The sequence below is a fragment of the Micromys minutus genome (assembly GCF_963924665.1).
Source record: "Micromys minutus genome assembly, chromosome: 10".
Taxonomy (NCBI): domain Eukaryota; kingdom Metazoa; phylum Chordata; class Mammalia; order Rodentia; family Muridae; genus Micromys; species Micromys minutus.
This window is the reverse complement of record NC_137979.1, coordinates 8,060,679-8,086,223: the sequence shown is the minus strand read 5'-3', so window position 1 is coordinate 8,086,223 and position 25,545 is coordinate 8,060,679. Positions and strand designations below refer to the sequence as shown.

Below are 25,545 nucleotides of genomic sequence, written 5' to 3'. Positions count from 1 at the left end.
AGTCAGTGATCCATCTAAGTGTCTTCCTTCCACCTTACGGGTCCCAGGGAGGCAGGAAGTGGACCAATGCCAGTGCCCTCCCATCAGGAAACAGGACAGTCGCCTGCCCACCCAGCAGTCCTCACTGTGTCCAGTACCCTCGCCTCCTCTGCAGTGTGTCTGATGCACGAGTCAGTCACTTTTGTGGTTTGTCCTCTTTGTAACTAAGGAACGTGAGACCTGACCAGAGTCCCATGCAGGTGGGTGGCAGAGGAGGGAATGAGCCAGGCAGTCTGTGCCAGCGTGTGAATGCCAGTTACAGTCATGCTGACTCCTGCTAGATAGAAGGAGTCCCCTTTGACATCAGATCCCATTACAGGTGGTTGTGAGCCACCATGTGGCTGCTGGGAATTGAACTCAGGACCTCTGGAAGAGCAGTCAGCGCTCTTAACCTCTAAGCCATCTCTCCAGCCCAAGCCTCCTCCTTAATGTGAGCATTTGGAACCTAAGCCATGGGCTCTGTGTAGACCTTCTGTGGTACCTTCCAGCAGATTAAAAAGCGAAGAATGTCCAGATCATAGGAGGCTAAGGCGGGAGAGGAGAGGCAGCAGCAGGTCAAGGCCAGCCTGGGTTGCACAGAGAGATCCTTGTTCAAAAACTAAATTAAAAAAATGATAAGGACAGAAAAAATGGTTCAGCAGGTGAGGGGTGTCTGCTACCAAGCCTAACAACCCAAATTCAGTCTCAAGGACCCATGTGGAAGGAGAGAACCTAATCCCTCAGGTTGTCCTTTTGCCCTCCACACATGCGAGTTCAACACATGCACACACACACTCAAAACACACACTAAATGTAAATAAGTAAGTCAATAAAAGTTATTGCTCCCCCTGATTTTTCTGGCCCTGGATTTGGTCCATATCCAGGAATGAACCAGCATGGAGTCTGGGGTTCAGCTCTGCTCTAGTTCAGACTGTGGCTTTGGACATGTTTTATGTGCCTGTGACTTAGTCTACGAAGGGGGCAAACCCCTCCATTTTGCTTCTGCTGCCTTTTCTGGTCCCTGTGCGGCCTCCTTAAGGTTTGTCCTCTACAACAGCTTTGGCGCTGCTTCTGACCTACTATTATCCAGCATGGTCCAGCATCCCTGGATTTTGTTGGGTGGGGGTGGGGGTGGGGGTGAGGCGCTGGTCTTCATCTCTTCCAAACAACCTTACTGTGTTTTGGACCCCCTTGTAAAGGTTTTCTTTATTTTTTAAAAATCATCTTTGAAATAGAGCCTCCCTGTATAAGCCAAGCTATCTGGAAGTGGCAACAATCCCTCTGCCCTATCCCCTCAAATGCTGGGATTACAGGTGTGAGCCCCCAGGTAGCTGTCCAGGTAAGGTTGTATTCGAGGTCCAGGGACCTTGTTTGTGTGCAAGCCCGGGGACCTGAGTTTGACCTCCAGAACCCACCTAAAGATGGAAGGAGAGAATAAATCTATCCCAACACCACTCTAATGAAATGTTTATTTAGCTGGGTGGTGGCACACACTTTCAATCTCAGCCTAGAGGCAGAGGCAGGTGGATCTCTGAGTTCAAGGCCAGCCAGGGCTACACAGTAGAGCCCTGTCTCAAACAAACTAAACAAAACAAAAGGGTTTGTTTAACTTTGAAAGAAAGGTTGAGGTTGACTTTGATAAGCATGGTCTCGGAGGAGAAGCCCTGGGAGGAAGAGCCCCTGTAACTAAAGTGGCGCCTGCTGATGGACAAGTGGGACCCTTCAAGCTTTGTTCCTTGCGGCTTTTGTTACCAAGGTGAAAATGCAGTCGACATGATATAGTTAGCCGTGTTAGCCATTCATAAGTAACGTATGCATTCGTGGTGGGACACGGCCACACCTGTACCTACCTCAAAACATTTTCTTTATCTGAGAAAAATACCTCACGTGTCCATCAAGCTGTGGTTCCTGGTTACCCCCACGACTTCCTCTGACGATGCCAGTCTGCTTCCTGCTGCTCTGAGAGCCTGGATACTCCCTACAAAGGGAACAGTACAGTGTCTTTACTTGTTTGCTTGTTTGTTTGAGGGAGGGGCTCTTGTAGCCCAGGCTAACCCTGAAGTCAAGATTGAGTGTAAATGAACTTGAGTTTTCTGATCATTCCTAGCTCCGCCTCCCCAGGCTGGGATCAGGCGTGCCTCACCCTCTTCATGCCTGGTTTGTTAGGTTGGTTTGTTGTTTTTAGAGACAGGGTTTCTTTTCAGTCCTAGAACTCACTCTGTACTGAAACTCACAGATTCCCCCTGCCTCTGCCTCCCAAGTGCTGAGATTAAAGGAGTATGCCACTACCTACTACCTCCTGGCATTTTTGTGTTATTATTGTTATTATTGTTATTATTATTATTATTATTATTATTATTATTATTATTATTATTATTATTATTATTATTCTACAATTTCATGTATCTCAGGCTGGCCTTGAACTTCTAATCTTCCTGTTTCTATCTCCAGTGTTGGTGTTACAAGCCAGTCCTATGACTCTTTAGTCTTGGAGGTGCCAAACATGTATAAGCTCTGAGTAGGAGTCGTCTCCTACCCCTCACCCAGACCCAAAGTTCCACATCTGGTTACTTTGTAGTAGATTCTAATCACACAAAGTTTCACCCTTACAGACACCAGTTACCATGAGCAGTCTGCCACAGACTGAAATGCAGTGTTTCCCATTCACAGTAGGTGGCGCCACTGATCTGTCTTATTTTCCCTTTCTCCTAGGCTGTTGCTCTCGCTGTTGATCTGGAACACCAACTGCTCAGCTCAGCCATGGAATTCCTGCCCAGACAGGCCTTCCCCACTGGCTCCCTGTGAGCGTCCTTGCAATAAAGCCAAGCTGCATTTTTGTTGAAGTGTCTGTTGTGTGCTCTTGGTACCGCTTGCTCATCCACAAGCTGCTGTTGCTTGCCTATGTTGCTAGGGCTTCCCCATCACACACACACCCATCCTCTGCTGTGTGATCTTGAGCAGCCCAGTGCCCTCTCTGGGCCTCTCTGCAATGGGAATTGTTGGACCAGATCAACGATTTTCTTTCTTCTCACTACGTAGACTCTGTATTTGAAAAGCTACCAAGTGAAAACTAACTGAATGTAAGATGAGACTTGGAAGTAGTTAGAAAAATGGGAAGCCACTGTGAAGACAGGCTACTCTGGTAGGGTTTGGGCTCCAGCACCTCACAGCTAGTTTACTTAATCTCTCAAGTGTTCAAGGCCTGAGAGGTAACCGGGTCTTCAGCAAATGACTGTGATGCTTACACGGACAGAATGAGCCGTTGCGTGTGAACTGTTTGGAGTAAAGCTATCATGCCCCAGCACCCACTACTCACTAACATCCCGATATCTCACAGATGGAGGACTGCTAAGTCGTCTCTTCCCCCATTTACAGAGCTGCTTGGTGAAGGGAGGCAGTGTTTAGTCTGTGTAGCTTTTTGTTTGTTTGTTTGTGTCTTGTTTTTTTTTTTTTTTTTTTTTTTTTTAAGACAGGGTTTCTCTTTGCAGCCCTGGCTGTCCTGGAATTTGCTCTGTATCTGTCAGTCACACCAGACTGACCTCAAGCTCAGACCCTCCTGCATCTGCTCCTGAGTGCTGGAATTAAAGGCGTGCGTCACCACTTTTTAAAGGCTTGTGTCACTTTCAAAGAAACCCATGTGCGTGAGGTGACATGGCTGCCAAGCTGGGAACCAGAGAGATGATGAAGATGGCCCAGTTGGGTCCCAAGACCATGCTGGACACGCTTGGTGCCTGAGATGCTTTTGAACAGATTTTAGATGTCAGACCTTCTTGACTAGATCATGGGGGAAACTGGTGATCCAGACAGTCATTGCCTCTTGACCTAGGCTGGAGTCCAGGAGCTGGAAAGAGGAAGCTAGACCCACCTCGCAAATGATGTGGAGTTTTCTGCCCACTTCCACTGAAAACCAGAGCTCCATTTTTCCAAGCCAGGAGAAGGTCGTGGTGACTGCAACTGTCAGCTGTGCACAGGAAGTTTATAAAGTCTCCATTGTTCTCTGGTTTTGTGAGGCAGGGCGTTGCTATGTAGCTTTGGTTATCCTGGAACTCTGGAGAAGCACCTGCTTCTCCCTCCCAAGGGCTTGCATTAGTGGCACGTGCCACCATAAGTAAGTATGTGTATCTGCAAGTGTGTGCCCTGTGTGTCTGGGTGCCTGGGGGGGGGACCAGAAGAGGATATTAGATATTAGAGCTGGGGTTACAGACAGTGGTAAAGGTAGGTAAAGGGAACTGAATGTGATCCTCTGGCATTTACCGGGCACTCAACCCTGCTGGGCCTGGGACTGGGCAGCTCATCTCTCCCAGTGGAAGTTTCTTCAAGGCCGACCACAGATCCTTCACTCCAGGGAACCTGGGAGCCAGAACTGAGCCATTTCACTCTGAGGAAAGGGCTAGTGAGATGTGAGGAAACACGCCTGTGACCAAGCCCCTCTGGCTACGAAGGCAAGAGCCTCTGGAGCTCAAGGCCAGCCTCAGCTGCACCGAGTTTGAGACTAGCTTGAGCTGCAGAAGATCTCTTGCCAGTCAACTGCCAAGGAAACAAGTCTAGGGCCAATTCTGCCTTTGTGGTCCCTTAGGAGCACAGGGCTTCCCGAGTCTCCTGGTAGTTAGTGGGTTTTTTTGACCACTAGATGGCAGTGTTCTTTGGATTTGGTCCTTCTGTAGGAATTCTAAGGGCCTCAGCTGAAGGCAATGATTCCAAGGAACCCCGGAACAGAAGAGGCAGCAGTTGGTCCCCTGAGGATCCCCTAACCCTGAACGAACCACTAACTCCAGCCTTAGGCATTTCTAATGGAGTAAGCAGCCTGGACCAGCTCACCTCTAAAGAAAGTCATTTCCCGAGCTTAATGTCTGGTGTCTTTACATCTCTTCCTCCTCCTCCCCATTTAAGACAGGATCTCCTACTAAACCTCAGACTCCAGCCAGAGTGCTGGCCAATGAGCCCCAGCGATCCCTCACTCCTAGCCCAAGTGTTTGATTCGGTTGCATTTTCTTTTTTTCTTCTTTTTGACAGGGTGTCACAATTCGGATGGTCTCAAATATCCGCAGTTGCTGCTATTTATATTATAGCCAGGTGATAGTGGCTGACACCTTTAATCCCAGCACCCACAAGGTAGAGACAGGCAGATCTCTGAGTCCAAGGCCAGCCTAGTCTACAGAGTAGGTTCCAGGACAGCCAGGGCTACACAGAGAAATCCTATCTTGAAACCTGGTCCCCACAAAAAAAAAAAAAAAAAAATTATTTTTAAGTGTGTGTCTGTGTCTGTAATGTCTGTTTGTGGATGACTCCTTGGACTTATGAGTGCAGGCCTCCTTGGAAGCAAATCTGTCTGTCTATCTACAGATGTACCATGAGAACAGGTTGCTTTGGAAGCCAGTGGCATTGGATCAAGTTGGAGTTACAGGCAGTTGTGAACCACCTGAAGTGAGTACTAGGAAGTGAATTCAAGTCCACTAAGCTATTTCTCCAGCCCCCGTTTATTTCATTTTTGAGACATGATCAAGGCACACCGAGTAGTCAAGGCCTTGAATTCCTGGACCTCCTGCCTCCACCTCCCAAATTCGAATACTGCAAACATGCGCCACCACGCCCGGTTATGCAATGGTGGGGATCGAACCTAGAACTCTGTGCATGCCAATCTAACCCCGGCCTATTTTCCAGATTTTCACAGTGCTTGATGTTTCTACAAAGTTTTTCCAAGGGCATAAGGTCATGTAGAACAGACCGCTTCCAATCTGGTGCCTGCACTCACAACATGTAAGAAGAGCACCTCTACTGGAGAGTGTTGATCTTAACCACCAAGCCGGGGCCTTGAACATGCTAAACAAGCAAGCACTCCGTCACGTGACGGCTTCCCCAGCTCTGCTCGTGTGTGTGTGTGTGTGTGTGTGTGTGTGTGTGTGTGTGTGTGTGTGTGTGCATACGAGGCTTCTGTACGACTATGGATGCCTGTGAGTACAAGGGGCCAGAGGAGGATGGCAGGTGTCCTGCTCTGTCACCCTGTGCTTGGTTCCCTCGAGACAGAGTCTCTCACCGATTCAAGACCAAGGTCGCATCCAGCAAGCTTGCACTACTCTGCACCGGCCACAGCACTAAAGTTACAGATGCATACAGCCACCCGGCTTTTATGTGGGTGCCGGGATCCCAACTTACTCTCTCGTGCTTGTACAGCAAGCATTCTTACCCCTGGAACCATCATCGCTCCAGGCTCGGTTGTTTGTCTTTTAAGGAAGAATCTGACTACGGAGCCAAGGCTGGCCTCTCAACTCAGCATCCTCCCGTGTCATCCTCCATGTCAACCCCATCCAGTGCTGGGATTATAGGCAGCCAGCCCTGACTTAGTGTTATGGCCTGGAGTTCTGCCTGCAGCATTTGTGTTCTTCCCCTGAGTACTGGGTAGCTGCAGCACGGTGAAAGGTGCTGGTTTCTTTTGTGAAACTCAGTTTCCTTAGCTATACCCTGGGGACATCAGGGTAGCTCCTGTGGTTACCCATGATTCTTCACCATGCCAGCTCTACAAAGGGGAATGTTGTCTTCCGGTTGAAAAGGGGAAAGCTGCTAAGGGAGACTGAGAAGGGAACGGTGGTGCCCGGAAGGCTGTGCCTGTGCCATGTGAGAGAGGTCAGCTACTTAGGCCACTACCCTCTTTGTGGCATCTCCTGTAATTAGTGCCTATCTCTTACACGGCCCGAGTCTGTTATTTCTTGGGAGTGTCCGTCAGGGCTATTTTTAGAATTCTGTGTTTTTGGTGGCCCTGTGTCCACTTGGTTTACATACATAAACAAAATTTCTCTTTAATCTGCTACTTTAAACTTTATCATCAGTGTGTGTGTGTGTGTGTGTGTGTGTGTGTGTGTGTGTGACTGTGAGTGCATGAGTATGTATATGTAGCATGTGTATGAGAGTGTGTGTGTGTGACTGTGTGAGTGTGTATATGTAGCATGTGTGTGAGAGTGTGTGTGACTGTGTGAGTGTGTATATGTAGCATGTGTGTGAGAGTGTGTGTGACTGTGTGTGTGTATGTAGCATGTGTGTGAGAGTGAGTGTGTGTGTCTATATGAGTACATTAAAGTTGCTTGCAGCAGTAGCACAGGTAAGGGTTGTTTAACCAGCATGGGTGTCTTACTAGTGGCCACACCACTGAAGAGAGCCCCTCACCCCCCCCATCACCATTAACCATCCGTTGTTCCTCACAGAGCAGTGATGTCTCTACCAGTGAGCTACACCCAGCCCTGTACTTCCTGCTTTGAGTAAAGTAGGAGGGAGAACTTGCCTGAAAGGGTTCCATGGGGCTGTTATTGATGCAGGGTGTCAGAAACGGGGACTGTGGGGGTGGTCAGGTATCCTTGTTTCTATTGAGTGGTCCCCCAACCTTGGCTGGTGTGATACCCCTCAGAAGTAAGGCCTGGAGCACACACCCTGCTCTGAATAGCTCAGGGAGAGCTTCCTTTCCTTGTGCCTAGGGCTGGTAAGTTGTGACACATGGGACATTAGCCTAGCTCTTCCCAGTCGGAGTGCCAGAAGGAGAGCCCTTTCTTTCTCTCCTCTCTCCCACCCTCTCCAGCTTCTGTCTTCCACGAATACTGGGAGACAATATCCAAATAAAAAAAAATCTTGAATTACCAGGGGCCTCCGGGCAATATCCTCTTTCTCGGTGTCACTGTTTGTGGCAGGATCTCAAATACTCTAGGCTGGCCTCTAATTCACTCTGTAGCTGAGGATAAGCTAGAATTACACTTGTGTACCACTGTGCCCAGCCTTCTGGATGCCTTTTTGATAAGGGAAGCTGAGAAAAGGTTGGAGAACCCGAGGGGGACTGGGTCACACTGCTTCTACCCCAGCTTGTAAGGTCCTGATGTGGCTGGGTGAGGATGCTCTGAATCCAGAGGGATGAAGGATGCACAAGAACAGGCTGTGGTGGAGGGTCGATGTCCAGCCTTAGCCTGGTACTGTGGTTCCAGGGGAAGCAGATAACCCCACGGTCTCCAGCCTGGTAGGTACTCCACCAGAACCAGCTTCTGGGCCTCACACTTGAGAACACATCCCCCCATCTTTGCACTGTGCAAAGATCACTGACACCCCACTCTGAGCCTGGCTCCTCCTCTACCCTCAGCCCAGGCTCCATTTTGAAATAGTCCTTCCAGAGACAACTGTTTGCAACCACACACGGCTTCCGTTTTACCGAAACAGAAGCTGTGGTCCCTGTGCATGCCCAGTAATTAGAGGGTCAGAAAGCCCAAGATGGCAAAGGAGGGCAGGAGGGAGAGGCAGGAGGACTAGGGGATGAGCATCCAGGAAGCCTCAGAGTGCCACATCCCTCGGTAGGACTGAGACTTTCCCAATGCCACCTCAGCTTCTTCGATCATTGCTGTAGATCAAACCTCCTGTGGTAGCAGGTGCCTCGGGCCTTCTGGACCTGGGCAGAGCAGAACTGAACCCCGAAAACTACCCCGTCTGCCTTCTTGCTCTTCCAGCTTCAGTCGGGGTGTTTGACACAGGATCTCACGTAGCTCAGGCTCGCCTGGAATTGTTTGGGATCGTAGGCACGCATCACCATACCCAGTTTATCCCGGAGGTGAAACCCAGGGCTTCAGGCACCCTGGGCAAGCTCTCTTCCAGCTGAGCCTCACCTTTCAAGTTCTTCCATTTGCTCTGAAGCAGTGTCTCCTTATGCAACCCAGGTTGGGCTTGATCTCCAAATCCGCCTGCCCTCACCACCACTGTGCTTGCTGCAATATCAGCTGGTTTACCTACTTCCCATTTTCCACTTTCGAAGAACACTGGCCAAGTATTTTATAAGCTGTCCACTAACATGACTAACGTTCTCCCTGGGTTCTACTGGAGCCAAAAGAGGTCAAACACTCCCCTCTACCGTATTGTCTCAGAGGAAGGAGCCTGTGTCACGTGGCGTGGCACTGGCCTTTTTACCTAAGGGCACTAAGACTGGCTGCACTGGGGGTTGGGGATTTAGCTCAGTGGTACAGCGCGTTTGCCTAGCAAGTGCGAGGCCCTGAGTTTGGTCCTCAGCTCTGGAAAAGAAAAAATGATTGGTTGACTGCACTGGTACCCTGCCCTGTAAAAATGATTGCTTTTCCTCTTTTATTTCTTTCTTTTTGCTTGCTTGTTTGTTTCCAAAGAGAAGTTTTCTCTGAGTATCTCTGGCTGTCCTGGAATGTGCTCTGTAGACCAGGCTAGCCTTGAACTCACAGAAATTCATTTGCCTCTGCCTCTCTTGTGCTGAGATTAAAGGCGAGTTTTTCACATCCATCCTCACCTCTTATAATGTCACCTGCCCAGTCTCACTCAAGGGGGACTGAGAAATGAGTTCCCTTCCCCAGAGTGGGGGTGGCTAGTTACATTACTTGAAATGAATTGTTTCAAGAGTTTATTTAGGTTTGTCCTTTCAAGCCTTTGAATGGCTGGATGGCATTGAAGATGATTTGTCTCACCAGCCAGCCAGTCTAGCGCAGTCAGTGAGCACTGGTGTCAGGGAGAGACCAGGACTCAAAAAACAAGTGACCACGGTGGTGCACACCTTAATCCCAGCACCCAGGAGGCTAAAGCAGAGGATCAAGAGTTCGAGGTCAGCCTGGGCTATGTAGGGAGATCTCCCCCCACCCCCGGCCCCATCTTAAAATAAATGAACACGGAGCTGGAGAGATGGCTCAGTAGCTAAGAATATAAAGCTCTTGTAGAAGGTCTGAGTTTGGTTTCCAGCATCCATGGTGGAAGGCTTACAGTGACCTGCAGTTCCAACGCCAAAGGATTTGACACCACTGGCTACCTCAGGCACCCAGCACACGTGTGCACATTCCTACACACATACAGGTAATTACAATTAAAAAATAAACTTTAAAAACAAACATACACTCCCCCCCAAGAAAAAAAAACATGCAACTGGTTGACATATACTTGTGACTACACTGGCTTGTTAATATGGGCCGAGAGTTACAGTTTTCTATCTGTTCCCTCCAAAGCAGAGTCAGGCCAGGCTGGTATTCCCAGCAGACAGAGGCAGAGCCTGGTGGATCTCTGTGAGTTCAAGGTCAGCCTGGCCTACCTAGTGAGTTCCAGGCTTGCTTGGGATACATAGTGAGGCCCTGCAGCAAAGGAACAACATTAAGTCAAATTAAAATATGAAGTCTTGGCTTCTATTAAAGGTGGCGCTTGTCTCTGTGCCTGGGATTTTCCCAGACTTAACATTTAATGTCCCAAACCTTTATATCCCAAGAGACCTTCGAGTTTGGAATAAGACAGAATCTTTGGTCACCACATTTAAATACAGAGTAAACACTTGCCGAGTTTAACTAAAAAGAGGTTGGATTGAACAGAAGGAACAGTCATCCTGACCTTTGCTCAAAAGTGGACCTGTGAAGCCAATATTGTTCACATAGAAGATGAAGATCTCCTTCCCCCCAGGACATTTGCTGTTATTGTTGGGATAGGACTTGGGCTTTTAGGTGACTGGATACTATTCAGTCCTGTAACTTCCCCATCATTTAATTTAACCTGGTCCCCACAGATGGAAATTTACTTTCTTTCCAATATTTGGCCATCTGCAGTAAACATCCGTATTTATCTGTTCTGTAAACTGGCAAACTCTGGGTAATCATTAGTTTTGGAAACAAGGTTTTCCTGCTAAAAACAAAACTTCGGGGGAGTCTCTTTTCCTTCAGGTGGACCAGGGATGAGTTAACCATAGGTTCCCAGCCAAGGACCTGGGAAGGCAGCCCAGACAGGGGAGAGGGAGGCATCCTGGGGTGCAGGAGGGAGAAAGCAGCTTCCTGCTGTGGTTCCCAGCTGGGAGAGGGTTGTTTATCCAGGAGGGTGGGAGAGGAGCTGGCCAGCCATGGAGGGGTCTAGTCCAGGCTGGGGCAGGACAGAGAGACTGGGGCCATTCAGCCAGGCTCTAAAAGGAGCAGAAAAGGGCAGGAAAAACAAGTCCAGACACACACTGGGTGGCTGCTAGCTGGCCCGGCCTCTTGGTACACCAAGTCCATCTATGCCAGGCAATGGGACGCAGCCAGCTCGTCCCTGGGAACCCACCCCAGACTGGGCAGGTCTCAGTCAGCTCCACAGTTGCCTCCTGAGGCTATAAGGAATGGATTCTTACAGAGTTTGGAGTGATGCAGTACTTTTCCAGACAGATGGGCGTCCTGGGCCAGGAAGGTGATTTTCCAGCCATTTGTGTGCTGTACCTGTGTGGATGTATCCTTTCCTACCTCACACTATCCATTTGTTCCGTGCCCAGTGACGTTGGTGAGACAGGGGGCCTCAGTCTCAAAAAAGGAAAAAAAAAAAAGTTTGAGAAATGTCAGACCCTTCGAGTCAAGCAGAACCGTAATGCTGCACACAGTGGCCTTTGCCTATAACTCCACACTTGGGAAGCAAGGGCTGGAGGATCAGAAGTTCAGAATCATCCCCAGCTATATAGAGAGTTCAGCTTAGGCCACATGAGATCCTGCACCCCACCCACCTCCAAAAGGTCTAGAATTGTGAGAGATCCTTATACGCTTTTTTCCTTCCTTCCTTCCTTCCTTCCTTCCTTCCTTCCTCCCTCCCTCCCTTCCTTCCTTCCTTCCTTTTTAAATTTTATGTGTATGGGTGTTTTACTGCGCGTGTGTCTGTACAGCAGGCCCACGCAGTGCCTACAGAACCCAGAAGAAGGCATTAGATTCCTGAAACTGGAGTTGCAGATGGTTGTGAGCTGTCATGAGGATGCTAAGAATCAAACCAGGGCCCTATGGAAAAGCAAACGATGCTCTTAACCACTGAACTATCTCTCCAGTGTCCTTCATAAGGTTTCTAAATGGGAACTCAAAGGGAAACTGAGGCAGATTAAGATTAAATATTAGGAGAGTTATTAACACCACAGGCAACATGGCTGGGATTTGGAAGCAAGTTCAAGCCCACAAGAGTCTCATGCCATACAGTTGATTAGAGTCCCCTGCTGTCCGGCTGTTTCTAACTCCTAGGCATCAGCCCTTTAGTTAGTGTCTGTCCTACAGGACAGATGGGACTAGTCACCTGTAGCCTTTGACTGAACAGAGTAAACTTCCTTGGAGAGGTTAGGATGGCAGACTCACGGCCATAGTGGGGTGCCTTCGAGCAGCTGTGAGGGTCTGAAGGGAAAGAGACCCAAGTCACTCAAACCTAACAACAAACACATCCACACCCAACTTCACCAAGTGTGGTGGCTCATCCCTGTAATCTCAGGACACAGGTCAGCATGCAGAGCAGCTCGGAGGCCAGAAACATGAGAGCAAACACAAGTTCAAGGCCAGAAGCCCAGCCTGAGCTGCATGAGGCTCAATCTTAACAACAACAATAACAGCAATACACACACATACACACATACTCACACACTCATACACACTCTCACACACACACCTACTCATATACATTCACAAACACACTAACACACTTGCAAACACTGACACACACATATACACACTCACACAAACATACACTCACACATACATACTCATACACACACATACTCACACACTCATACACACTCATACACACACATACACACTCACTCACACATATTCTTACACACACATACACACTCACACACACATACTCAAGCACACACATACACACTCATACACACATACTCACACTCATACACACATACTCACACACACACACATACCCCACATACTCACACACACACATACTCACACATTCACATACACCCACACACTCACACACACATACACACACACACACATACACACACACACACACACACACACACGCTCACACACACAAGAATAAAGGAAGTAAGGAAAGATGGAAGGAAAAAAAGAAGAAAATAGCAAACAAATTATTTCCTGGTAGGATTCTTAGAACCTTCAGTAAGCCACTTGTACGAACTTCAATGTGTATTTGAGAATTAAACAACAACAACAGAACAAACTAGAGTGGGCACCACGTTCCCGACTCCTAGTCCTTGGATCCTTTACAGAACACACAGTGACCGGCCTGCCCAGCACAGGGAGCCTGTGGAACCTGCCATCAAGAGGTCTAAAGGCTGCTGCATCCTGCAAAAACGCACCCATCCATCTCCACCAAGATAAAGTAAGTGGCTTGCATGAGCATGAAGCACTCTCCTGAACCGAGTCAAGGCAGGCAGTGTGGCAGCTGTGACAGGAGACCCAAGCTCTCTCCCACCTTGCCTGTGCAGTAGGATCCCTTACCAAAGTCATCTCCGAGGGCCATGTGTGACAGGCTCGGTATATGTGACATGAGGTATCCCCCAATCCCATGCTGCATTTGTAGAGGTCTGAGAAGTTCTTTATCAGTCTGAGCACCCCCACCTCTCCACTACAGTGACAGTGTCTGACTGGCTGAGGCAGTGCTACCTGGGAGAACATGGCCGGGGTCTTGACAAGCAGCCTTTTCCCTCTGAGACCTGGCCTGGAGTATAGGCTATTTGTAAAGCTCTTGCCTAGCATATATGAGAAACTGGCAACACAGACAGAGATGTAGATGTGCGCGCACACACACACACACACACACACACACACACAGACACACACACACGAGAGAGAGAGAGAGAGAGAGAGAGAGAGAGAGAGAGAGAGAGACAGAGACAGAGACAGAGAGAGAGACAGAGAGAGGGAGAGACAGAGAGGCAGCTCCACTATGTGTAATCGTTTTCTGGCAGCACATGTCCGTAAGTCCGGCACTCAGGAGGCCAGAGGACCACGGTTCAAAGCCAGATTAGCCTGCAGAGTGAGAAGAGACAACAGGGAGGGCAGAGAGCGGAACAGGGGAGTCAGACTGCTTTAGTTCTTTGTCAGCTTTACAGCCTGGGGAAGCTGTAGTCAAAGACTTAAGCAGCATCTTGCATCAAGCTCATAAAAGTGGCCTTTGGCCAAATTGCTATTTCTTATGTTTGTGTGTGTGTGTGTGTGTGCGTGTGTGTTTATATACAAGTACATGTACAAGCCAAAGGTCAATATCAACAGGTGAGGTATCTTCCTTAATCTCTCCCGGTCTTATTTATTTTTATTTTTTGAGACAGAATCTCACTCTGTAGTCTTAGATCTTGTGGATCTTGCTATATAGACCAGGCTGGCCTTGAACTCACAAAGATTCATCTGCCCCTGATGGGATTAAAAGCAAACATCACCATGCCCAGCCCTGCCTTATTTTTTTAGACAGATTCTCCCTCTGAACCTAGAACCTCCTTATCCAACTAGACCGTCTGGTCATCAAGCCCTAAGGGTCTTCTTGCCTCCACCTCCCCAGAGCTGGGATAACAGCTGTGCACTGCCTGGCTTTTTACATCGTGCTGGGGAGGATCTGAACTCAGGTCTTCGTGTTTAAGGGGCAAGCTCTTTACCCACTGAGCCACCTTCCCAGGCCAAACGAAGTCTTCTTAAGAGAACAAGTTACTTCATGGTAATAAGGCAGTGTCTGCTACCCAGCCAGAGGTGGAGGTTGCCTGAGAGGAAGGAAGGAGATGTGTGTCTGCGGAATTCTATTTTTCTTTTTTAAAAATGTTTCATTAAGAGCTGGAGAGACGGCTCAGTGGTTAAGAGCACTGACTGCTCTTCCAGAGAACTTGAGTTCAGTACTCGGCACCCATATGGTGGCTCATAACAGCACGCCATCCTCTAATCCTGGCTCCTGTGTGACAGCACATGTAATCTCCTCACAGATACTAAACCCATGTCCCGGAAGGATTAAAAGAGATTCAATTAATAATTCACAGGAGCTTATCTCTGTTCCCACCTCTGCCTCTGTCAACTCTGCTCCTGATACCAGCTCCCAGGAAACTCTTCAGAACCTAGTGGATTCTGACTCTCTTCCCCTTCTTACTAGTCTTATTTTACTTTATCTTACTTTTTAGGCACAAACAATCTTTATTGGGTTCACGCCAGGTCTTGAGGACCTCTGTGAACTTGCAGATTTTCTTCTCTACATTCTTTTCTGCCTTTTTCCCCGTAGCTTCAAGGGCTGCTACTTCCGGTAGTGGATCTTAGCCTTTTCCTTCCGTTTCTCCTCCAGAGTGGCTGTCACTGCCTGGTACTTCCACGCGATCTCATGACACAGACGGCCCAGGTAAGCAAACTTTCTGGTAGGCTTCAGTTGGCAGCAGGGACCACACCAGCTGTTTTTCTCGCACAGTGCGCCAAAAAGTGTGCTCGGGGCTCGAAAGTGGTAGGGACTCAAGAGGGTTCATCTCATCTCAGAGAAAGCCAGATACTTTAACTTGTTTCTGTAGAAATTTCCAGAAATGTTGATGCCTTCACAGCGAACAACCACCACCTTCTGGACCAGCAGTATTTGCTTGGCCACAGTGGACGCCAGGCGGCCCAGAAGATGGCCTTGGCCATCCAGTTCTAGAACCTGCACCTCTGCCATCTTCTTCGGCAGCTACCTGGGAAAGAAAGCTTACTGTTCATTTTTAAAAGCTTTAGTTGAGAATGTTTCATTTTGAAACAATTATACACTTGCACGCACTCTAAAAGATACTAGCTTAGCTAACTTTCTCTAATTTTTTTTCATAAAAATACTTTTGTGGGTTTTTTTCTAACTTTTGTTTATTTATTTATTGTGTCTTTGTGGGGGTGCATTCGTGTTATAGCATACACATGTAGGTCAGAGGACAACTTACAAAAAGTAGTTATCTTCTTCTATCATGTGGAATGTGGATCCCAGGACTTGAACTTGGATCATCAGACTTAGCTACAAGCACCCATGCCTACTGAACCATCTCTCTGGCCCCTTCTTTTTCCTTTTTCTTTCTTTTTGTTTTTTTAAGACAAATTCCCACCTGAGTAGTCCAGGCAGGTCTTTTTTTTTTTTCTTTAAGATTTATTTATTTATTATATATGAGTACACTGTAGCTGTCTTCAGACACACTAGAAAAGGGCATCAGATCTCATTACAGATGGTTGTGAGCCACTATGTGGTTGCTGGGATTTGAACTCAGGACCTCTGGAAGAGCAGTCAGTGCTCTTAACCACTGAGCCATCTCTCCAGCCCCTAGACAGGTCTTAAATTCACAGTTCTCCTGCCTTAGCCTCCGGAGTGCTAGAGTTACAGGCCTACATGCAATGTCATGAAAAATTTGCTTTTTCTAGCAAATTTTAGTAGCTCTTGTAATTCTGGTCATAACCTTCCCAGAATGCTATTATTGTTCTTTGATGTTGCAAGAAATTGGTGCAAAATCAAGACTGACATTCAGATCTCACGTACTTCTCTAACAGCTCCCTGGCCCTCTCCAGGAAAGAGGAAGACTGGATAGGCTGAGCCCCAAAAGAATGCCATTCCTCACATGCCTGGGAAGAGGCGGAGCCAACCAGAGCTGTTCCGATGTAGGACCGCCTCCCCTGCACAGCCAGTCAAGTTATTTTTGACTCAGACAGCAGCCCCAGACATGGCTTCAGTTCTGTCAGGAACCAGATGAAGCTTTCTGGCTCGCCAAAACTCCTTTGTGTCTCTTCTTACAACTGTCTTCCTCTTTCCACTGGCCTGAGGTTCCTCTTCATCCGGGTAAATCGTCCCTTCACACTCAAAGCTGCTTCCTCGTCTTGTTGTCACTCACTTGGTTGCACAGAGCCAGAAAGTAAGTGTTTAGTTGAGTGTGCTAGAACATGACCATAATCCTTTCACTTGGGAGCTGGAAGCAGGAAGATCAGGGGTTCAAGGTCATCTTTGACTACATAAGGCCCAGGAAGGGTCATAAAGTTAGGGAGAGGGAGAGGCAGAGAGAAGAGAGGCAGAGTTGATTGAATATTTTCTACTGAAAACACAAGCCCCTAGCTTTAGTCTTGGTCCATCCTTAAAAAGAAAAAAGATAAGAGTCTTTTTACAAGGGAAAAATAAAAACCAGGTCAAATTCTTAGTATATTTTAGGGTAAGATTCTTTTTAAAAAATGTAAAATATTTACTTATTTTTTAAAGGTTTATTTATTTATTATATATGAGTACACTATAGATGTCTTCAGACACATCAGAAGAAGGTGTAAGATCTCATTGCATATGATTGTGAGCCACCATGTGGTTGCTGGGATTTGAACTCAGGACCTCTGGAAGAGCAGTCAGTGCTCTTAACCACTGAGCCATCTCTCCAGCCCCATATTTACTTATTTTTGTTCTATGTGTGTGAGTGTTAAGCCTACACATATGCACACCATGTGCACACAATGTCTTCTGAGGTCAGAAGAGAGCATCAGATCTTGTGGGACTGGAACTTTAGACACAGTTAGGAGCCTCCATATAGGAGCTGAGAAACCAACCCAGTCCTTTGCAAGAGCAGCAAGTGCTCTTAAACTACCGAGCCATCTCTCCCGCACCATCAGAGTTTGTTGTTGGTTTTGTTTGTTTTACTTTTTTTAAAAAAACGCATATTACCCTAAGGGGCTGGAGAGTTGCTAAGAGCATCAGCTGCTCTTCCAGAGGACCTGGGTTTCATTCCCAACCTCCGCGTGGCAACTAACAACTTTCTGTAACTGTGGTTCCAGGAGCATCATTGCCCCCTTCTGGCCACTTCAAGCCCTGTACACATGTGATGCTCTTACATATGTTAGGCTAACCACTCATACACATAAAATAAAAGTAAATGTTAAAAAAAAAATAATTGTGATAACATCTCTTAAGCTTTTAGATTTTGCTGCGTCCATGAATTTTTCTTAATGCAACACAAGAAATCCAATAACCATTTCTTTCTGCTCACACTGTCTCTCCAGGAACCTGCCACGTGGCTCAAGCTGGCCTGGAACTAGAGATATCACCTCCATTCCACATCTCTGCCCTCCCCCTCCCAGCCAAAGCGGAGTACTGGATTTCATCTGGGAAGAAAGAACACCAGTTGAGGAATTGCCTCCATTAGATTGGCCCGTGGGGTGTTTTCTTGATTAATGATTGGTATGGGAGGCCCAGGTCACCGTGAACAGTGTCACACAGGTATGAAAAGATGACCCTGGCTGTATAAGAAGACAGGCTGAGAAGCCAGTAGTCAGGATCCTCCACGGTCTCTGCTTTGGGTTTTGCCTCTAGGTTCCCGCCTTGTCTCCCTTCAATGACAGATTATTACTTGGAAGAATAAGATGAAATAAACACTTCTCTCCCAGTTCGCATCTGGGCAGGGCTCTCGCACAGTAACAGAAAAGCAAACCAGAATGGTTGACAGGCCCAGCCCCATAAAGTCAATTCTTGACTGGAGAACAATCCCAACCAAATAAGGCCACATTGGTTCCTAATGCAGACAGTGGTCCAGATTCCGGAGAGAGGCTAACAGAGAAAAGTCAGTCAATAAACACAAGAGATAATTGTGTCTTTGTGGTGGGAGCTACGAAGACAATCGCTCAGGGTTGGAGAATAGAGACAGGCTGGCAGGGATGGGGGCTGGCTACGGATGACTGTTTCCGAGATTAGGAGGATTAAAAGTTAGAGGGCACGTGAGCTACTTGTTGAAACCCTGTCTCAACAGAACAACACATTAGCAAAACTGGGATGAGAAGAGGAAGGGGCTACTTGTCTGTGAAGACCCACTTAGAGTAGCAGGTGGGACCAAGCAGATGGGTTTTTGAATGAAGCGTGTGGGTTGGGGCCAGGCCACATGAGGGCCATGAGAGAAAAAGCCCAGTTTCTTTCTATTAGAGAAGAGAAACAGCTTGACTCCAGCTGAGCTCTGGGTTACTCTAAAGGTTCTCCATCTTCACTCTGACTTTCTGCCTCCCTGGTCTAAAAAGGTCAGAGGATCTGTCCCTGCTGTGTATCTGGATAATCATCTCTATCTTTACTTCTTCTCTGTCACCTCTAACCTCCTGCCTCCTACATAAATAAGTAGCATTTCTGGGTGCCAGGGTCAGAGGCAGAGAGCACCAGAGACTTGGATGCAACCACCCTATCCCTGCCCTCAAGAACCTTCCTCTCTGAGGTTGGAGGTTTAGCTCAATGGGAGCGTGCTTGCCTAGGAAGGGCAGGGTCCTGGGTTCAGTCCTCAGCTCTCGAAAAGCAGGAGACCAGTTTCCCAACTAAGCTCATACTGCAAAACTGAGTTATTCTCTCCAATTGCATTTATTGCTATTTTAAGTTGTTATTACATTTTTAATTAAGTGCATGTGCATTTGTGCATAAGATAGGTGTGTGTGCCTCTGATTATGTGCATGTGTGTACGTGTGTGTGTGTGTGTGTGTGTGTGTGTGTGTGTGTGTGTGTGTCACAGGTTTCTACATAGGATTGTCAAGGCCTCGATTCCTCTGCCTTTACTTACTTTCTCTCTCTCTCTCTCTCTCTCTGTCTCTGTCTCTCTATGTGTCTCTGTCTCTCCCTTCTACCATCCCCTTCCCTCTTTCTCTTTCGATCTCTTCATTTCTGTTTCAGGTTAATTCTCTCATCAAAATACAGGGTTTTCGTGATGGGTTAAGACAGCTTAACCATGTTGCCCAGACTGGCCTTGAGCTTCCAGTCTCCTGCCTCAGATTTTCAAGTATAATTGTGAGCCACTGTAGGGTCCTCTGTCAGGCCACCACCAATGTAGACTGCCTTAATAGAAAGGGGTTTGTTTGTTTGCTTTTTCAATTTTGTGGGGGGGGACACAGTCTCCTGTAGAGATGCTGGCCAGAGTGGAGTGTAGCAATTCATACCTTTAGTTCTAACACTTAGGAGGTGGAGGCAGGAGAATCAGGAAATCAAGATCATCCTTGGCTACAAAGAGAACTGAAGACTAGCCTAGGCATCAGATTCTGTCTTAAAAATATTATTATTATTATTATTATTATTTCACAAAGAAGAAAGAAAAAAGTAGGAGCAGAAGGAGAAGGAGAAGAAGCCACCAGGTAATAGAAGGCGTTTGGTTCCGAGAGAATTCAAAGAGAGATTGTGTGCAGACAGGCAGTGAATGAATGAACCATTGCTGGGAAAGACTGCTAGGTCACATGAGATACTGGTTAGTGTCATACAAAGAAATCAGATTGGAATCTCAGGTGGCCTTTTGTGTCACTGGACAGAAATCAATGGGTTAATAAGTAACTTTAGAATCGGAGCCATAATCAGTAGCGAACAACAGATCCAGCAAAGATTAGCCCAGTCTTCAGTCCAGTTTAGAGGTCACTGGATGACCTTTGGCCGCTATCACGCCCTGCCTCTTTGTCTGTGATGCTCATCTCTTTCTGCCCCACCCGGATGCATCTCTGCCTTTGTCTCCTCTCTTCACCTTCTGGGACTTTCACTCTGCCTCTGCCTTGATTTAACAAATCCTACTGATAGCCTCACTCAGGGGTGGACTATGCCCAGGGTCTGTCGCAGGAGCTACGGGGGGGGGGGGGGGGAATCAGCAGGGCTCCACCCTGCTTGCTGTGGCCGCTCTAAGTTTCTCTGCAAAGCTGGAAGAAATCTAAGGGAAATTCTGAGGGCCTGGAGGAGAGGAGGGTGTGGGGACGTGGCAGAGGAGGGGAGAGTCTGGAACAGTGAGCAGAGGCTTGCTCCCAGCTTCAGCTGGAGCGGAGGTGATTTCACACTGAAAAAATGTCTGAATCAGGAGAATAACTCGACTGGGGATGGAGCGAGGGAGGCGGGTGCTCAGTGGGGGAGGGGAGTATTTGGAGACAGCCTGGGACCAGATGGGATATCTGGCTAGAATCTGGCCAGCATTCAGTCTCACCCTTCTGGAACCTTAGGACATGCGGCAAGCGAAAGGTCACCGGTGCTCTTAACCCCTGAGCCATCTCTCCAGCCCTCTGGTGCTCTTATTAAATTAAAGGCTGAGAAAACAGTCGTGTCGCTGCTCAGATGACACCTTGCCACCTTGGCTGCCACCTGAGTCTGATTCCCCGGACCTCCATGGTGGAGGGAGAGAAGCAACTCACACTAGTTATCCTTGTACCTCCAAAGTGCTATGAACCCCTGTCACTAGACAACTGCAATCGCGATAAATAAGCAGGTCAGAAGCAGGCAGAAATCAAAGACTGAGAAGGACAGAAAGGAGGAGGGAGGACACTTGGAGGGAGAAGCAGGCATCAGGCTGTTTTAAACGCAGGCTGAAGGGCTGGCATCGCACCCCCGAGATCCCAGAACTCTAGTGATGGAACAGGGAAGACTGCAAATTCCAGAGCAGCCAGGACTCAGAAGGAGAGCTTGGGTCCAAATCAAAACAGCAAACCCCAGATACCCAGGTGAGACGCCATCTCTTCTCTCTGAAGACAATGAAAGGGGTGGTGGCGTCATTGGCCGGGTGGGGGTGGGGGGCTGGGAGACACTGGGTTCCCTTAGTGAAAGGAGACTCCAGTTTCTAAGTGTTGACCCCAAGGGAGCTTCCACCTCCAAGTGGGTTTTGTTTAAAGAGAAAACCTTTTGAGAAGGGAGAAAGGACTAGTCTCTGGGTGAGGATACCAGGTTTTAGGGTTGAAAGCACACACTTCTGATTACTTACTACTGGACCCTGTTCGGCCTGTCCTAAAGGTGCCGTGGCGTCCAGAGAAGCTAAACTGCAGACTTGTAGAATGTGGGTCTCACGTCTCTCAAGATTTTCATATACAAAAAGGGCCGGTGGGCTCAACGTAGATAGGTACACTTAAAATGTGTCTGGTTTTGTTGCTTATTTCTTCGCCGGGACAGAGAGTCTCATGCTGCAAAAGAAGAAAGCCTTGGAATTATTATACAAACCAGGCTGTTGTCAAACTTGCAATCCTCGGCCTCACCCTCCCAAGTGCTGGGATTGTAGGCATAGGTCGCCATGCTTGGCCTCAATTTTTTTTTTTTGTAACAGTAAGATTTATGTATTTGTGTGTGTGTGTGTGTGTGTGTGTGTGTGTGTGTGTGTGTGTGTGTGTGCTAAGCATGCATGCAGAGGCTAGAAGAGCTCTGGGTCCCTGGAGCTAGAGGTACAGGTCGTTGTCAGCCTCCTGGTGTGGGTGCTGGCAAGGAGCTGGGTCCACCTTCTCTAGGGAAGCAGAGCAGATCCTTCTCTGAGGCATCTCAGAGCCTCAGGAGCTGCGTGGAGTCCCCAGGCTGCCTCTGGACCAAGTAGCTGAGTCATGGGCTGGGTTGCCACGTCCCAGGCTGACTAGCCCTCCTCATTCCTGGCTTCCCATACAGCCACTGAAACTGACAAGGTTTGGTTTGTGGCCACGTCAGGGGCCCAGTGAAGCTGCCACGTCTTAGGGCTGGACTTCTCCACTTTCCTCTTCCCCTTAGAAAGGAGTTCCAGGCCTGCGGGGTTCAGAAAATTGGTGCTTGCCTGTGAATGTTCCTGGCCTTCAACCAGCAGCTACACTATTACAGAGCAGGATTGGGAAAGGCAAAACCAATCTACCGCCTAGCTTCTCCATCCAGGCCCAGAGCACCGGGAGGCAGTGTAGGCTAGTGCAGAGCCAGGACCCCAAAGGCTCTGAAAGAAGGAAGATAAAAGTGCCACAGAACCGTAATAAGAACCCCCAGCATTCACATCTTGAGCTCCTGTTTTTCTTCCCAAATGATGGAGCTACAGGCATGTACCACTAGGCCCAGCTTTATGGAGTGCTGGAGACATTGCGATTGCTAAGCAACCACCTCACCAAATGGTGTACAGCTCCGCCCCTGTGGATCTCTAGCCTTTCAGAGTGCTTGCCCATATCCACAGCAAGACCAGATTTGGTTCCCAATACCCACATCAGGTGTCTTACAACTGCTGATGACTCTAGCTCTGGGGGACCCAGTACCTCTCTGAACCTCTATATTCATGTGTACATAATTACAAATTAAATAAATCTAAAAAAAAGATTATTAACATTTCTGGAGTGCTTATGGCATTTGACAGTGAGCCAAAGGCATCTCATGTCACCTTCTTTAATATTCACAAGAACTTCAAAACAAGTGAGGGGTACAGTTTACATCTGGGGAAACTGAGGCTGGTGGTTAAGTGACATGCCTCCATTTATACAGAATTAAATAACTCGTCCCAGGCTCGCACCGAGAGCTCTGACTGCAAAGCCAGCCCTGATATCACTCTCTTGTACTGTCTTCTGTCTGCCTCAGCCAAGGTAGTCCTAGAGAACCCCAGCTTCTCTACCTACCTACGGATCAAATCACTCCACCACTCAACCAGGCCAGAAGATGAACGTCCTTTATGGATTACGCAGCACTGAGGGCGAGTTCCTAGCTGCCCGGGAGAGTGCGGTAAGAGGAGCGAAGGCTTGAAGTCAAATCTCACCCTCTGATGTGCTTGGCCTTGTCCTGATGAGTGCCCAGGGGACCAAGGCCTGGGTGACAATGAGATCTTTGTGTCCTCTGGCCAATGGGACGATCTGACTGGAGAAAGACGCAGTAACAAGGCAATGGGCTGAGTCTGTCTGGTGTGCTGGGCCTTGTGAGCCTAGCAGCCTTGGCTCTGAGCCACATACACAGAAAGCACAGCCATGGGGGTTTCGATACATGATCCTGCCCCTGTATCAGGAGCAGGCTGATCTGGCACCAGCTCAGTCTGGACTAGGATATCAAGGCCCCGGGCTTTGTCATCCGCATTGTCCTGTTGGCTTCATAAGCCTCTACTTCTTAGCCATTCAGTGAAAATGGGGCTGGGTTGAACTTTGTCCATTAAGAATTTTGAGGTGGGGGCTGGAGAGATGGCTCAGTGGTTAAAAGTACTGACTGCTCTTCCACAGGTTCTGAGTTCAATTCCCAGCAACCACATAGTAGCTCACAACCATCTGTAATGGGATCTGATGCCCTCTTCTGGTGTATCTGACAGCTACTGTATACTCATATAAATAAAATAAATAAATAAACAACTCTTTAAAGGGGGAGAAAAAAAAGGAAAAAAAAAGTGCTTGCTGATTTTGCCAAGGACCCAAGTTTGATTCCTAGCACCCATGTTGGGAAGCCTACAAGCACTAGTAACTCTATCTCTAGAGGAATCAAACACCTTTTTCTGGTTTCTAATACACACACACACACACACACACACACACACACAGAGAGAGAGAGAGAGAGAGAGAGAGAGAGAGAGAGAGAGAGAGAGAGAGTTCCCATTTTGTGAAGGTCATCAGAAAATCTGTGCACAGCAACTTGGTTCATTGCTCTGTTTAAAGCACTCCAGTTCCCAAATGAAACAATATATAGTTCAGACAGAGCTAGGAAAGAACACACATTTGCTTTTTAGATTAAAGGGTTTTGAGCTTTTATAATGCTATTGGAGACTTTGTGGCAGATGGAGAGCCCCACCAGGCTTCCTACTGTGGATCCCTAAGTGAGGCAGGAGGCCCAGCCCACTACCCTGTCCCCTGTCTAGATCAGGGTCAGTCTTGCAGGACTTCTGCACTTTGGCGGGCTTTAATGCTAAATTCAAATCCTGTGGGGAATTCAATCATTTTATTTTATTTCTCATTTTGTTTGTTTGTTTGTGTGTTTGTGGCCAGGGGTGGGGTGGGGTGAGAGACCACTCCAGTGGGTGTGAGAGGGTTAGAGAACGGCTTGCGGATGTAGGGTCTTTCTTTCCTCTGTGTGGGCTTTGGGACTCACGTTCTCATGCTTGGTGACAAACACCTTCACCTGCTGAGCCGCCTGGCTGGCCCATGAAATGTTAGTTCTCCGTCCTCCTCAGGGACCTTGAGGAGCATTCCCACAAACTACACCCCAACCCCTGGCTCTAAACAGGTTTCTGACACTTGCACTGAAGGTTAACTGGGTATAACCCAGAGTCTACACTAGGTACAGTTCTTTTTGCTTAGGTTTACCAATCTGAAACACAAGGCTGCAGTTAATTTTAGTCTACTCGATGGCCAGAGCTATAGCAAGCAATCCTATGAAAACAGACATCTGTCCTATAAGCAAAGCAGATGTCTAGGGAATCTATTGGAACCCTAAATTTAGTGGCCTAAAGCTCCATTTTTTGGGGAGTGGTCAAGGAGAGGACTCGGGGTCTTATGTAGGTCCAAAAGTTTCCTTAGGATTCTTCACAGGCCCTTTGGAAAGAGAACCTGAAGGAAGCCATTACTCTTCTCTGTAGAAAAATACCCAGGTACTGAGGAGCTCTGAGCGTTTCTGTCCCAGGTTAGAACCCTAAGAAAAGAGTCCCTTCTGTTTACTTCAGGTGGGATAGTGGAAGGCCACTCACTGATTAAAAACAAAATAAAACTTACTAAATACCTTCAGATTAAGAGATGCATGAAGGGCTGGAGAGACGGCTCAGTGACCGCTCTTCCAGAGGTCCTGAGTTCAATTCCCCGAAACCACATGGTGGCTCACCACCATCTATAATGGGATCTGATGTCCCCTTCTTGTGTGTCTCACACTGTACTCACATAAATAAAATAAATAAATAAATCTAAAAAAAAAAAAAAAAGAGTTCTAAAATGGTCTCCCAATAGCATGTGAGTCAGGACAGAAATGTAGCTTCATCGGTAGCATACTTGCTTAGCAAGCATCAACCCCAAAGTTTAATCCCCAGCACCATATAAACTAGTCATGGTAGGTAGTCCATGCATGTAATCCTAGCACCCAAGAAATAGAGGTAGGGAAATCTGAAGTTCAAGGTCATCCTCAGCTACATAGCAAGTGGTCAACCTGGGCTATATGGGACCTCGT

The 25,545-nt window shown here is 47.8% G+C and overlaps 1 protein-coding gene and 1 long non-coding RNA gene across 4 annotated transcripts in view; one reads left to right on the top strand and one right to left on the bottom strand.

Moving 5' to 3' along the window:
* Positions 1 to 3,650, top strand: part of ATOX1 (antioxidant 1 copper chaperone) — a 14,505-nt gene extending 10,855 nt beyond the window's left edge. Inside the window, exons 4-5 of one of the 2 annotated variants that reach the window (XR_013975171.1) lie at positions 2,731 to 2,819; positions 3,507 to 3,650. The gene's annotated coding sequence lies outside the window, so the exon portion shown is untranslated. Of the gene's footprint in view, positions 1 to 2,730; positions 2,862 to 3,506 lie in introns of those variants that run through there. The other variant, XM_080923229.1, reaches the window with a different exon arrangement.
* Positions 1,869 to 25,545, bottom strand: part of LOC308425741 — a 24,728-nt gene continuing 1,051 nt past the window's right edge. The window contains exons 2-3 of one of the 2 annotated variants that reach the window (XR_013975172.1): positions 21,416 to 21,611; positions 1,869 to 1,996 (exon numbers count right to left, since the gene is read on the bottom strand). This is a non-coding gene — a long non-coding RNA (uncharacterized lncRNA). Of the gene's footprint in view, positions 1,997 to 15,422; positions 16,822 to 21,415; positions 21,612 to 25,545 lie in introns of those variants that run through there. The other variant, XR_013975173.1, reaches the window with a different exon arrangement.